This window comes from Trichosurus vulpecula, chromosome 3, assembly GCF_011100635.1.
Source record: "Trichosurus vulpecula isolate mTriVul1 chromosome 3, mTriVul1.pri, whole genome shotgun sequence".
In the NCBI taxonomy this organism is placed as follows: domain Eukaryota; kingdom Metazoa; phylum Chordata; class Mammalia; order Diprotodontia; family Phalangeridae; genus Trichosurus; species Trichosurus vulpecula.
In genome coordinates, this window is record NC_050575.1 from 73,007,974 (window position 1) to 73,020,757 (window position 12,784).

The following is a 12,784-nucleotide window of genomic DNA, read 5'->3' on the forward strand; positions in this document are numbered from 1 at the left end:
AACATTGATTTCCAGAATATTTTGAGTTACAAATTTTCTCTCCATTCCTACCCTCCCCCCCCACCCCAAGATGGCATATATTCTGATTGCCCTGTTCCCCAGTCAGCCCTCCCTTCCGTCACCCCACTCCCTCCCCCATCCCCTTTCTCCTTACTTTCTTGTAGGGCAAGATAGATTTCTATGCCACATTGTCTGTATATCTTATTTCCCAGTTGCATGTAAAAACATCTTTTTTGAGCATTTGTTTTTGAACTTTGAGTTTCAAATTCTCTCCCTACTTCCCTACCTACCCACCCTCCTTGAGAAGACAAGCAATTAAACATTGGCAACACATGTATCATTATGTAAAACATTTCCATAACAGTCATATTGTGAAAGACAAAAAGGATTTTCCTCCATTCTCTCCTGTCCCACTTTATTCAATTTTTTCCCTTGACCCTGTCACTTTTCAAAAGTGTTTGCTTTTGATTACCACCTACCCTTATCTGCCCTCCCTTCTATCATTCTCCCCAATCTTATCCCATTCCCCCCTACTTTCCTGTAGCTTAAGATACCCAATTGGGTGTATATGTTGTTCCCTCCTTAAGTCAAATCCAATGAGAGCAAGATTCACTCATTCCCTTTCAACTGCCCCCTCTTCTTTTCCAATAGAACTTCTTTTTCTTGCTACTTTTATGTGAGATAATTTACCCCATTCTCTCTCTCCCTTTCTCCTTCTCCCAATGTATTCCTTTCTGACCTCTTATTTTTATTCTTTTCAGATATCATCCCTTCATATTCAACTCACCCTGTGTATGTTCCCTTCAACTACCCTAACACTGAGAAAGATTTCATGAGTTACAAATATCATCTTTCCATGTAGAAATGCAAACAAAACAGTTCAACTTTAGTAAGTCCCTTATGATTTCTCTTTCATGTTTACCTTTTCATGTATCACTTGAATCTGGTATTTGAAAGTCAAATTTCCTATTAAGCTCTGGTCTTTTTATCAAGAATGCTTGAAAGTCCTTTACTTTATTGAAAATCTATGTTTTGCCCTGGAGTATTATACTCAGATTTGCTGGGTAGATGATTCGTGGTCTTAATCCTAGCTCCTTCGACCTCTAGAATATCATATTCCAAGCCCTGTGATCCCTTAAGGTAGAAGCTGCTAGATCTTGTACTATCCTGATTGTGTTTCCACAATAATAATTTTTTTTTCTTTTTTTTTAGCCATTGTATTTTTATTTTTATTTATTTAATATTTTTAGTGTTCAGCATCCATTTCCACAAGATTTTGAATTACAAATATTCTCCTCATTTCTGCCTTTACCCCCCAACTCCAAGATGGCATATATTCTGATTGTCCAGTTCCTGAGTCAGCCCTCCCTTCTGTCACCCCACTCCTCCCCATCCCCCTTTCCCTTACTTTCTTGTAGGATAAGATAGATTTCTGATAATTTTTTTTCTTTCTGCCTGTTTTCAATATTTTCTCCTTGACCTGGCAACTCTGGAATTTGGCAACAATATGCCTAGGAGTTTTCTTTTTGGGATCTCTTTCAAGAGGCAATTGGAGGATTCTTTCCATTTCTCTTTTACCCTCTGGTTGTGGAATATCAGGGCAGATTTCCTTGATAATTTCTTGAAAGATGATGTCTAGGCTCTTATTTTGATCATGGCTTTCAGGTAGTCCAATAATTTTTAAGTTATCTCTCCTGGATCTATTTCCTAGGTCAGTGGTTTTTCCAATGAGATATTTCACACTGTCTTCAATTTTTTTATTTTTTTGGTTCTGTTTTATAATCTCTTGATTTCTCACAAAGTCATTAGCTTCCATTTGTTCCATTCTAAATTTTAAGGCATTATTTTCTTCAGTGGTATTTTGGATTTCCTTTTCCATTTGGGTAATTCTGCCTTTTAAGGCATTCTTCTCCTCATTGGCTCTTTGGAGCTCTTTTGCCATTTGGGTTAGTGTATTGTTTAAGGTGTTATTTCTTCAGTATTTTGTAGGTCTCCTTTAGCAAGTCATTGACTTGTTTTTCACAATTTGCTTGCATCACTCATGAGAGAAATGATTCTCTTCCCAATTTTTCCTTTACTTCTTTTACTTGCCTTTCCAAATCCTTTTTGAGCTCTTCCATGGCTTGAGACCAATTCATGTTTTTTTTTTCCTTGGGAGCTTTTGATGTAGGCTCTTTGACTTTGTTGACTTCTTCTGACTGTATGTTTTGATCTTTTTCACCAAAAAAGATTCTATGGTCTGAGTCTGAGTCCTTTTATGCTGCTTGCTCATATTCCCAGACAACTACTTGAGCTTTTTGTCAGGGTATGACAGCTTTCAGAGTAGAGAGTGCTTTGTCCCAAGCTCCAGGAGGCTTGTGCTGCTGTTTTCAGAGCTACTTATCTTCTGAGGTGTTATGATACTCCTCCCCTGGCCTGTGCTCTGGGCTGTGAATGAAAGCACTCCTTTCTGCTGTGTACCTACCAGGAGCACTTCCTCTCCACAGTCGCCACAAAGCTCTGTCACACCAACACTCCTCCTCCCACAAGAACTGCCAACTAAGACCACAACCCAGATCCAAGCAGGACAAAGCAAGAGAATCCTACCTCTGCTCCAGAAAAGCATTCCTTTACTCCTGCCCTGATCTGCCAGGGCAATCTCCCACCCTCTTGGCCAGGGACTGTAGAAGCAGCTGATGCTGGAGCTCTGGAAGCAGCCACTGGAGCTTCATGCTGCTGCCCCCACACCACCTCTGCCTCCCCCCTTCCTACCCTGGGTGCTGTGGCTGGAGCTGGACCATGCACTTTTCTCACCCATATACAGCAGTTGTCCCGCTGACCTGCCAGTGATCTTTGCCATTTGTAATTTGAGAATTCTGGTAACTGCCACAGTTCAGTGATTTAGGGCCCTGAGGCCTGTTCTGCCCTGTCTCCTGTGGGCTGTTCTGTTCTGGCGTGGCCCATGCTCAGCTGTGTTCTGCTCCCAGTATGGTGCAATAGACCCTTCTTAGTGACCATCCAGGCAGTCCTGGGCTGGAGACCTGCTTCACTCTGTTATTTTGTGGGTTCTGTAAGTCTTGAATTAGTTCAGGGCCATTTTTACAGGTGTTTAGAGGGATTTGGAGGACAGTTTAAGTGAGTCCCTGTTTTCCAGCATCCATCTTGGTTCTGCCCCCTCTTTCCTCTACTATTATGACTTTCTATTTTATATCATTTTTTGTATATGTTTTATATTCTCCCACATCCTCAATAAAATGTTAGCTTTTTGAGAGCAGGGACTGTTTCATTTTTAACTATACTTTTATCACTTTGATTAGATTCTGTATAGGTCCCTGACCATAATAGGCCCTTAAAAATATTTATTAATTTTTAAATGAATATCATCTTTGGATATATATGTGAATATGTTGGATATTTGTTTTACACTGACAATCCTTTACAATATTGGCTTGTGTCTGGAAGTGTCAGGAAAGAATTACTAACTGATAACATTTTAAAAACTTAATCTCCAACTTCTTCACTCCCACTGGATTGTGTAAAACATTGGGTGAGTATAGACCAAACTACATTCCAGGAAAAGTTGTATCTGGCTAAAGTGACATTTTTGGATCTGTGTAACTGTTCTGACTGAAGTGGCATTTTTGGATCTATGTAACCATTCTCTGGATGTGTACCCCTTTTCTCCCATCTCCATATAGAAAGTCTAGCCACCGTGACAGGGTATGATGCTTTATTAGATTTCAGAAATTCAACAAATGTCATTCATTGATCAGGAAGCTTGGTTGGGGTTGGGTGAATCAAGTCCCTGCGATTGCTTTGCTGACTTTCTGAAAAACTAAATATTATTGTGGGGAAACAGGGAAAACTTGGTCCTATCACAATATTCAATTAATCTAACTGAAGAAACATCTTGATATAAGCAGCAGAGGCAGTTTGTGGTACATTGACGTGAGCTTTGGACCTCAAGTCAGGTTTACTTGTTTAACTAGTTTTGGTAATAGATTTAACTCATATGAAAATAATCTTTAATGGTTGACAAAGTTCTTTCCCCATAGCAATTCAATGATGTAGGTTCATCAGAAGTTAGTCAATAGCATTTTTTAAAATGCCTATAATGTGCCAAACACTGTAGTAAGTGCTAAAGATACAAAGAAAGGCAAAAAAGAGTCCCTGACCTTGAGGAGTTCACAATCTAATGGGGGGGGGAGGAGGGACAACAAACAATATGTTGAAACAAGCTATATGCAAGACTAATAGGAAATAATTAAAAAGGAAGACACTAGAATTAAGAGGGACTGGGGAAAGTTTCCTGTTGGAGGTGAGATTTTATCTGGAACTGAAAGGAAAAAAGAGAGGCAAAGATGTAGAGAGAAGTATACTGAGGTTGGTAGAATACAAATAGGTATAAGGAGGATCAGGGATGAAGTGACTTGCCAATCACATAACACAAGTAGTAAGTAATGGAACTGACATTTGAAACTAGGTCATCATATTCTAAGTTTGGATATCCTCTCAAGAAATGGACTGATAGTTGGAGTGTATTATGACAATAATCACAAATTTGATTTTTTTTTCCATCCTGGAGCTTTCAAATCCAACAATAGGAAAAAATACTGTGGAATAACTAGGGAATAATTGTACCAAAGGAGGACAATTATATATTTTCATAGTTCTTTTCAATTTGCCAAGTGACAGTCAAGCTATATAGGTAACATAAAAATCATTTTCTTCATTTAAAAGATGAGGAAATAAACCCAGGGAGATTGAAACTTTCACATGATCATATGACTAGTAAATGAAATAGCCAGCGTTCTGACTCTTGTCAGCTGCCTTTCTGGTATATATTTCTGCCTCTATTACTTAAAGACTTTGTTTTGTTTTTCTCTTTAGGACCTTCCCTTCTAGGAAAACTCTACCTAGGTTCAAAATTTGATGTTTACTAATAAGCACCTCAATTTATGCAATAGATACATTCTTAAAAACATCCTTTTTTGCTATATAAACTCATGACAGATAAAAATACAAGAAAGTAAGCAGTCTTACATTTTCCTCTTTGGTTTTCACAGAAGTGGGAAGGAAATAATAGAAGTGAGTGCTAATCATTGAAGTTCTCAGACCCTCTATAATGGTGTAACATAGGTACCCTAAATGCATCACAGTGGTCAGAGACATGTTACTAGAGTAACTAAAAAAAACCATAGTGACTTTATAATAAATAAAGCCAGAACAAATAAAAAAGTAGCCACTAAAAAGAAAGAACTTCACAGATTCTCTAAAACATTTCAACACATAATTTGACATTCAATGAATTAAATGTGAAGGGTAGTTGCTGAAAACTAGTAGAAAATATGACTTGTGGTTAAGAAATGGAAGAGAAGAAACAATTGTACACTAGCCAGAAGTCTCACACCAGCATGTCATGAATATTTTATTTAAAGAATGAGTTGTATTTATAAATAGTTGCATATTATTGGAATTCATTTCTTTTACAATATAGAAATAATTCACTTATAAAACCATCTAGATTTTTTCCCTGCCCACCTGCTCTCACATTGGGATGTATCCCTTATTCAACTTCTTTTCCTGAGGTCATGTTGTTCAAATCTTCTATTTATTATCTATTTATCTAAGTCCCTTTTGTAGTATGATGATTCATACAAATAAATTACCAGTTATGTTGGCATGTAAGTGGCAAAAGTAGTTTTTAACAATTTCTTTTACTTACTCTTCATCTGTTATGAATTCTCCCTTTTCACTATTTATTGTAATAGTTTCCCTTTTAATCTCATAGAAGACTAGTGAATGCTTTGTCAATTTTATTAGTTGTTTCAAACAGATAATTTTATCAGCTGAATTTTTATTTTGAATTTATTTATCTCTCATTTAATTTTTAACCTATTTTTGTTCAGTTTTGCTTTAGTTGAATGTCAATCCAGTAATTTCATTTCCATGTTCTCTTATGTTGATGAAATTATTCAAAATATACAAATTTATGTAACAGCTGTTTAAATAATCAACTTTTGATATGAAAGTTTTTATTATTATTTTCTGTTATAAAGCATTTCCTTTTATGACTTTTATTTGACCAAAATCATTTTGGGAGATTCTGTTATTTGTCTCTAAATCTGAATATATTCTTAAAATTCATCTTGGGATTAAATTTTTAATGTTATTGTCAATAAAATATATTTAATATTGTTGGAATTTTTATATTTGTTTGTAATTTATGCCTTAGTACATGATCATTTTTGCAAGGTTGACATGTGAAGCTAAAAGCATTTATAGCTATTTTTAATTATCATTCTGTAATCACCACAATATCATATCTAAATTTGTAAAATTTTATTTAAATCTTTAAATTTTTAATCTTTTTTTCAGATTTGTCTAAGTCTCAAAAGGGCATATTGAAACACCTTATGATTGCTGTTTTTGTTTTCTATGTCTCTCTAGTTTTATGAGTTTTACTTCAATTCTATATATTCTATGTATTTTGATTCTATACTATTTGATACCCGTGTATGCACATATGCATGCATCTATATAGCTAGAAGGGGATATAGATATAAACACACACATATATAGTATTGATATTTCTGTGTAAGTATAGCATTGGTGTTGTTTCATTACCTATGATGCTTTTAAATATAATACAGCTTTTTTCCTATTTTAAACATTTCAATTATTTCCACATCCTTCTTTGGGATTATGATCTGCTACTTTTCTGGATTAATCTGAGATAGTATATAAAATGTTCTTCTCCATTCATCATGTTTTCACTGTGTGAATCTTTATAACTCAAATATGTTTGTTTAAACAACATTGTTAGGTTCTATTTTTCACCATATTATTCCTTTCTATTTTATAGGTGAATTCATCATATTCCTATACATAGTTATGATTGTTTAATGGCTTTTTAGCTCATCACATATACTAACTTATAATACAATTCTATTATAATTTATTGGATAATAGTTTAATTATACTGCTCCTTCTCTTTATTCTCTATCTCTTCCTTATGTAAAGAAAAAGTAGGAAAGAAAGACAATTGGATAAAAAGCAATCAACCTATACAGTTGTGTGATCTTATTATTCTCCAGCTTTTCTCTTCATCCAGCCAAGACCCAGATTGTCCTCTCCTTCCTTTACTGTGATTCCTCCCTTATATAATTATACCTCTACAGTTGAAGTTGTTTTGTTTGTGACTTTCCTTTCCCTATCTGTACTCTTCTCTCCTATCTCCCTATTCTTTCCTATTTCTGTAATATCTTTAATCTACCTCTACCATCAAACTCTTTCAATAATTCCCATGTCAATTTATATCTTCTGTTAAGTTCTCCACTTCCTTTTGGTTAATGCATAATTTTAATTCTTCAGAAACCATGGTTTTATGATTTGCAAACATACTTCATAACTAGGAGAATAGAGGCTTTAACATAAAAGTACCAAGGAGTAACAAAATATTGTTCTGTTTCTCAAATGAAATCCATCTTTCTCCTGTCCCTGAGCAGTTCTGGGTCCAGCACACTATTCTTGTGCAACATAAATAGATTTTATCTTTAAAATGCCTTGATGGAAATAGTACAACATTATGAACAACCAAGAAAATATGGAGTTCTTGGTTAACTGCATTGAACCTCTCTTCCATTTAAATTCTGCATGGTATATCCTTCAAAACCTTGACAGAAACCTAAGCGTATGTGTCCAAATGGAATGTTTCTTTATGTGGTTTTTCCAAACAAAGGTTGAATGACTTCTTACACATCATATTACAGAGAGAATTCCTTTTCATATATGGGTTAGACAAGATAGCCCTTGAAACCACTCCTGCTTCTGAGATTCAGGTATCTTGTATCACTGTGTATTGGTCACATCTTTGTTGAGGATAAGGCACGAAAAATGAGCTGGGACGTGAGAAGGAAACAGGCAGTCCTCAACAGAAAATTTTATGTATCAATAATTCAGGTGGGAACTTTTTTTAAATTGTTTTCTCTTTTTGAGCACTTATTTAATCAAGTACCCTTGAGTCTGGCCCCTGTTTCTTTGATTAAATCAGGAGTCTTTGATGACCTCTTTACCTTGAGGGAAAGCCTAGTTTACATGAGTTTCAGTCACATGATTGTGCCTCCAGAAGCTTTTAGGCCATGTGAGTTTGAGTCACATGTTCGTGACGATTTTAGGTCACATGGGTTTGAGTTGCATGTTGTGGTGCCCTTTGACACTGAACCAGGTATATAAACTCAGAAGTTGGCATTTTTCTTTTGGGGCTCTCACTCACTGGAAGAGTCGCTGGTGACTGCCCCCCGCCCATCCCAGCTGTGCTAATCCAGACCCGTTGGTTCCTTGGTAACTATGAAATGTGATTTGGTCTGTTTGTATTGTCTCTGTTTGTAATTTATTTTTATTTGCTCTGAAGTTCAGGTTGCTGGCTTTTCCTCCTGAACTAAGTGAGTTTATATATGTATGTTTGATTAAAGTTAGATTGTTCATCCCTTAAAGTTACTTTCCTTAATAAAGCAGATTAAAGAACCTGTGCTAGCAGCATTCCTGTTGTTGGTCTTTATTGGTCTTCCACCCCAACAGCTACAGCTAGCCAAATTGTTGTTACATTTTACTTCACATAACTATCATAAGAGTGTTGAACAAATTACCTCTGTATCTATCAAGTAGTTTTATTTTGTGTATTGGGAGGAACTTTTAAGCTTTGCAATATTAAGCATTTAGCATTTATGGTCATGTTTTGCTTCCCCAAATGAAATATTTTTGTAACCAACAATCAAATGATAAAGTTTTATCTTGTATTTTCCACATCTTAGTCAGCTCTATGATTATAAAATGTGTGTGATGTGAAAAATCAACAAGTAAAGTTAACTTGTTTCCTTCTTTTGTACTCACAATATAATTCTCTTTGAAAAAAAATTAGGAAGTTGTTAGGAAGACATTCTTGATAATAAGCACAATTATGCCTCTTTTAAATGTTTACCTATTGATTCAAGTTCTGTCCTCTGGGGCTAAGAAGAGCAACAATGGTCCCTCTGCCATGTGACAGCCATTCAAATACATGAAGACTATAATTGTGTCCCCATTAAATTGTCTCTGTGGTAATCATTCCCACTGCCTTCAATAAATCCATGAATGAATCTGAATCTCCTCATCAAATTGTATTCCTTTCAGTATATTGTTAATATCTTTATTCAAATGTAGTATCTAAGAATGAAATCTTAGTCCATATATGTTCTGACCAGGGCAAAATACAATAGCACTGTCATTTCTCTTGTCTTGAGAACTTTGCTTGTCTTAATGCACCGCAATTTTTTATTAGGTTACTAAGGTACACTAAAACCCTTAGCTTAATTTTTTTACACAAACTCTTTTCTAGCTATTCTTCCCCTATCTTGTGTAGTTGATATTTCTTAGCTCAAAATTAAGGATTTACATTTATATTTAAATAGAAGTAAACTCTCCCTCCCCCAACACACTTCTTTTCAAAAGCGTATTAAGAGAATCCCAATATGAGCCTATGGATGACTATTAAAGAGAAACTCCTATTAGTATAACTCTACATTTAGGAAGAACTTCTAGAAAGATGTGAGTTTCTGAAACAGTCTGCTGCTCCCCTCTCTCTGATCACACCAGGAAAGATTCTTCACTTGAAATAATTATAGTAGTTACTGTACAAAGATAAGGGCAATGGGATCTTCACCGATCTTCACTGGTAATAACATTTTTCCCAAGGCCCTGAAGGAATTAGGATAGTGGTGTATCTTATAGAAGGAAGAAACCTTTTCAAATACTTCAGTTAATGAAAATTAGGGTGCTATTGGCCACCCAGAAAGGAGAATTCTTTAAGGTCAAAGAGGAATTTGATGTTTTTTAACAAAAGTATTTGCTAAGAGCGAGATAAAATTTAAATGACTATTGTTCTCTTAAATAAAGAAAACTGCTAAATGAACTGTTACTTGAGCTCTGGAAATTTTCTCAATCTTACATGTTAAATTCCTTGCTCAAAAACCCTTTAAAATGACTTTTGTGAAAAGAGGTGCCTGAGAGCATGGAAGGATTCTGTCAATTTGGACAGTTTACTCCACAAGCAGAACAATGATTGGATTACGATAATGCTACACTATTAACTTTTTTTCGTAATAGACTGCTGATTATAATGCTTAGTGGAGTATTACTATTTCTTTGACCTATGGCATTTCATTTTCTTAGATTCGATCTAACTCTCTATTCTGCAAGTATATTTTTGGATGATGACTATCATACAGTGTGTTAGGCTATCCTTTCAACTTTTATATCATTTGTCATTTCATTTATATCTTTTCTGAGTCATTACTAAAAAGGTAAAAAGCAGTGATTCCCAGAGCTGTCCACTGGAGGCCCCCTTCTAATTTGTTATTGAACCATTAATATTAATCATTGGGGCAGCAGTGAAAGCTATAATCCATCTACGTGTATAATGATCTAGTGCAAGTTTCCTTATTTTTCCTCTGTTTCCTTCATTTCACAGTACATTAACTTGACTTAAAAAAAACAGTTTAGCTTAAAGGAGGAATTCTTTATATATGTGTACATATATATGATTGATTGATTTATTTAAAATTTATTTTTAGTTTTCAACATTGATTTCCACAAGATTTTGAATTAGAAATTTTCTCCTCATCTCTACCCACCCCCCACCCCAAGATAGCATGTATTCTGATTGCCCCTTTCCCCAGTCTGTCAACCCTTCTATCACCCCCCCATCCCCTTTACTCTTACTTTCTTGTAGGGTGAGATAGATTTCTATACCCCTTTGTCTGTATATCTTATTTCCCAGTGGCATGTAAAAGCATTTTTTAACATTAATTTTTAGGACTTTGAGTTCCAAATTCTCTCCCTTCTTCTCTCCCCACCCACCCTCCTTGAGAAGGCAAGCAGTTCAGAATGGGTTACACATGTATCATTATGCAAAACACTTCCATAATAGTCACATTGTGAAAGACTAACTGTATTTCCCTACATTCTGTCAGGTTCCCTTTTATTCACTATTCCCCTTTGACGCTGTCCCTTTTCAAAAGTGTTTGCTTTTGATTACCTTCTTTCCCAATCTGCCCTGCCTTCTATCATCATCCCCCTTATCTGCTTCCCCTCTGCTTTCCTGTAAGATAGGATACCCAATTGAATGTGTATGTTATTCCCTCCTTAAACCAAATCTGCTGAGAGCAAGTTTCACTCATTCCCTTTCACCTATTCCCTCTTCCCTTCCATTATAACAGCTTTTACTTGCCACTTTTATGTGAGATAATTTACCCCATTATATATTTCCCTTTCTCCTTCTCCCAATATATTGCTATCTCACCCCTTAATTTTATTTTTTAGAAATCATCTCTTCATATGCAATGCACCCTGTTCCCTCTGTCTCTTTTTCTCTCCATATATGTTTATGTATATTCCCTTCAACTATGCTAATACTGAGAAAGGTTTCATTAGTTAAAAATATCATTTTTCCATGTAGGAATGGAAAAAGTTCAATTTTAGTAAGTCCCTTATGATTTCTCTTTCCTGTTTACCTTTTCATGGTCCTCTTGATTCTTGTATTTGAAAGTCAAATTGTCTATTCAGCTCTGGTCTTTTCATTAAGAATGCTTGAAAGTCCTCTATTTCACTGAAAATCCATATTTTGACCTGACCTGTAATACTCAGTTTTGCTGGTAGGTGGTTCTTGGTTTTAATCTTAGCTGCTTTGAACTCCAGAATATCATATCCCAAGCCCTTAGATCCCTTAATATAGAAGGTGCTAGATCTTCGGTTACACTGATTGTGTTTTCACAGTACTTGAACTGTTTCTTTCTGGCTACTTGCAATATTTTCTCCTTTACTTGGGAACTCTGGAATTAGGCTACAATATTCCTAGGAGTTTTCTTTCTGAATCAGTGGATTCTTTCCATTTCTCTTTTACCTTCTGGTTTTTTAATATGAGGGCAGTTTTTCTTGATAAGTTCTTGAAAGATGATGTCTAGGCTTCATTTTTTGATAATAGCTTTCAGGTAGTCTAATAATTTTTAAATTATGTCTCCTGTATCTATTCTCCAGATCAGTGGTTTTTCCAATGAGATATTTCACATTGTCTTCAATTTTTGGTTCTATTTTATAATTTTGATTTCTCATAAAGTCATCAGATTCTACTTGCTCCATCGTAATTTTTAAGGCATTATTTTCTTCAGTGGTCTTTTGGACCTCCTTTTCCATGTGACTAATTCTGGAAGGCATTTTTCTCTTCATTGGTTTTTTGGAGCTCTTTTGCCATTTGAGTTAGTATTTTGCTTAAGGTTTTATTTTCTTCAGTATTTTTGGGCCTCCTTCAGAAAGCTGTTGACTCATTTTTCATGATTTTCTTGCATCACTACCATTTCTCTTACCAATATTTCTTTTACTTCTCTTACTTTGCCTTTCCAAATCCTTTTTGAGCTCTTACATGGCTTGAGACCAATTCATATTTTTCTTGGAGGCTTTTGATGTAGGCTCCTTGACTTTGTCAACTTCTTCTGGCTGTATGTTTTGATCCTCTTTGTCACCAAAGAAAGATCCCATTGTCTGAGCCTTTTATGCTCCCTGCTCATTTTCCCAGCGAGTTACTTGACTTTTGTGCTCTCCATCAGGGTAAGACTGCTTCCAGAGTGGAGAGTGCTCTGTCCCAAACATCAGGGATTTTGTGCAGCTGTTTTCAGAGCTACTTCTATCTGAGATGTTATGATAATCCTCTCCTGGCCTGTGCTCTGGTCTGTGATTGCAAGCCCTCCTCTCTGCTGTGTAACTACCAGGAGTA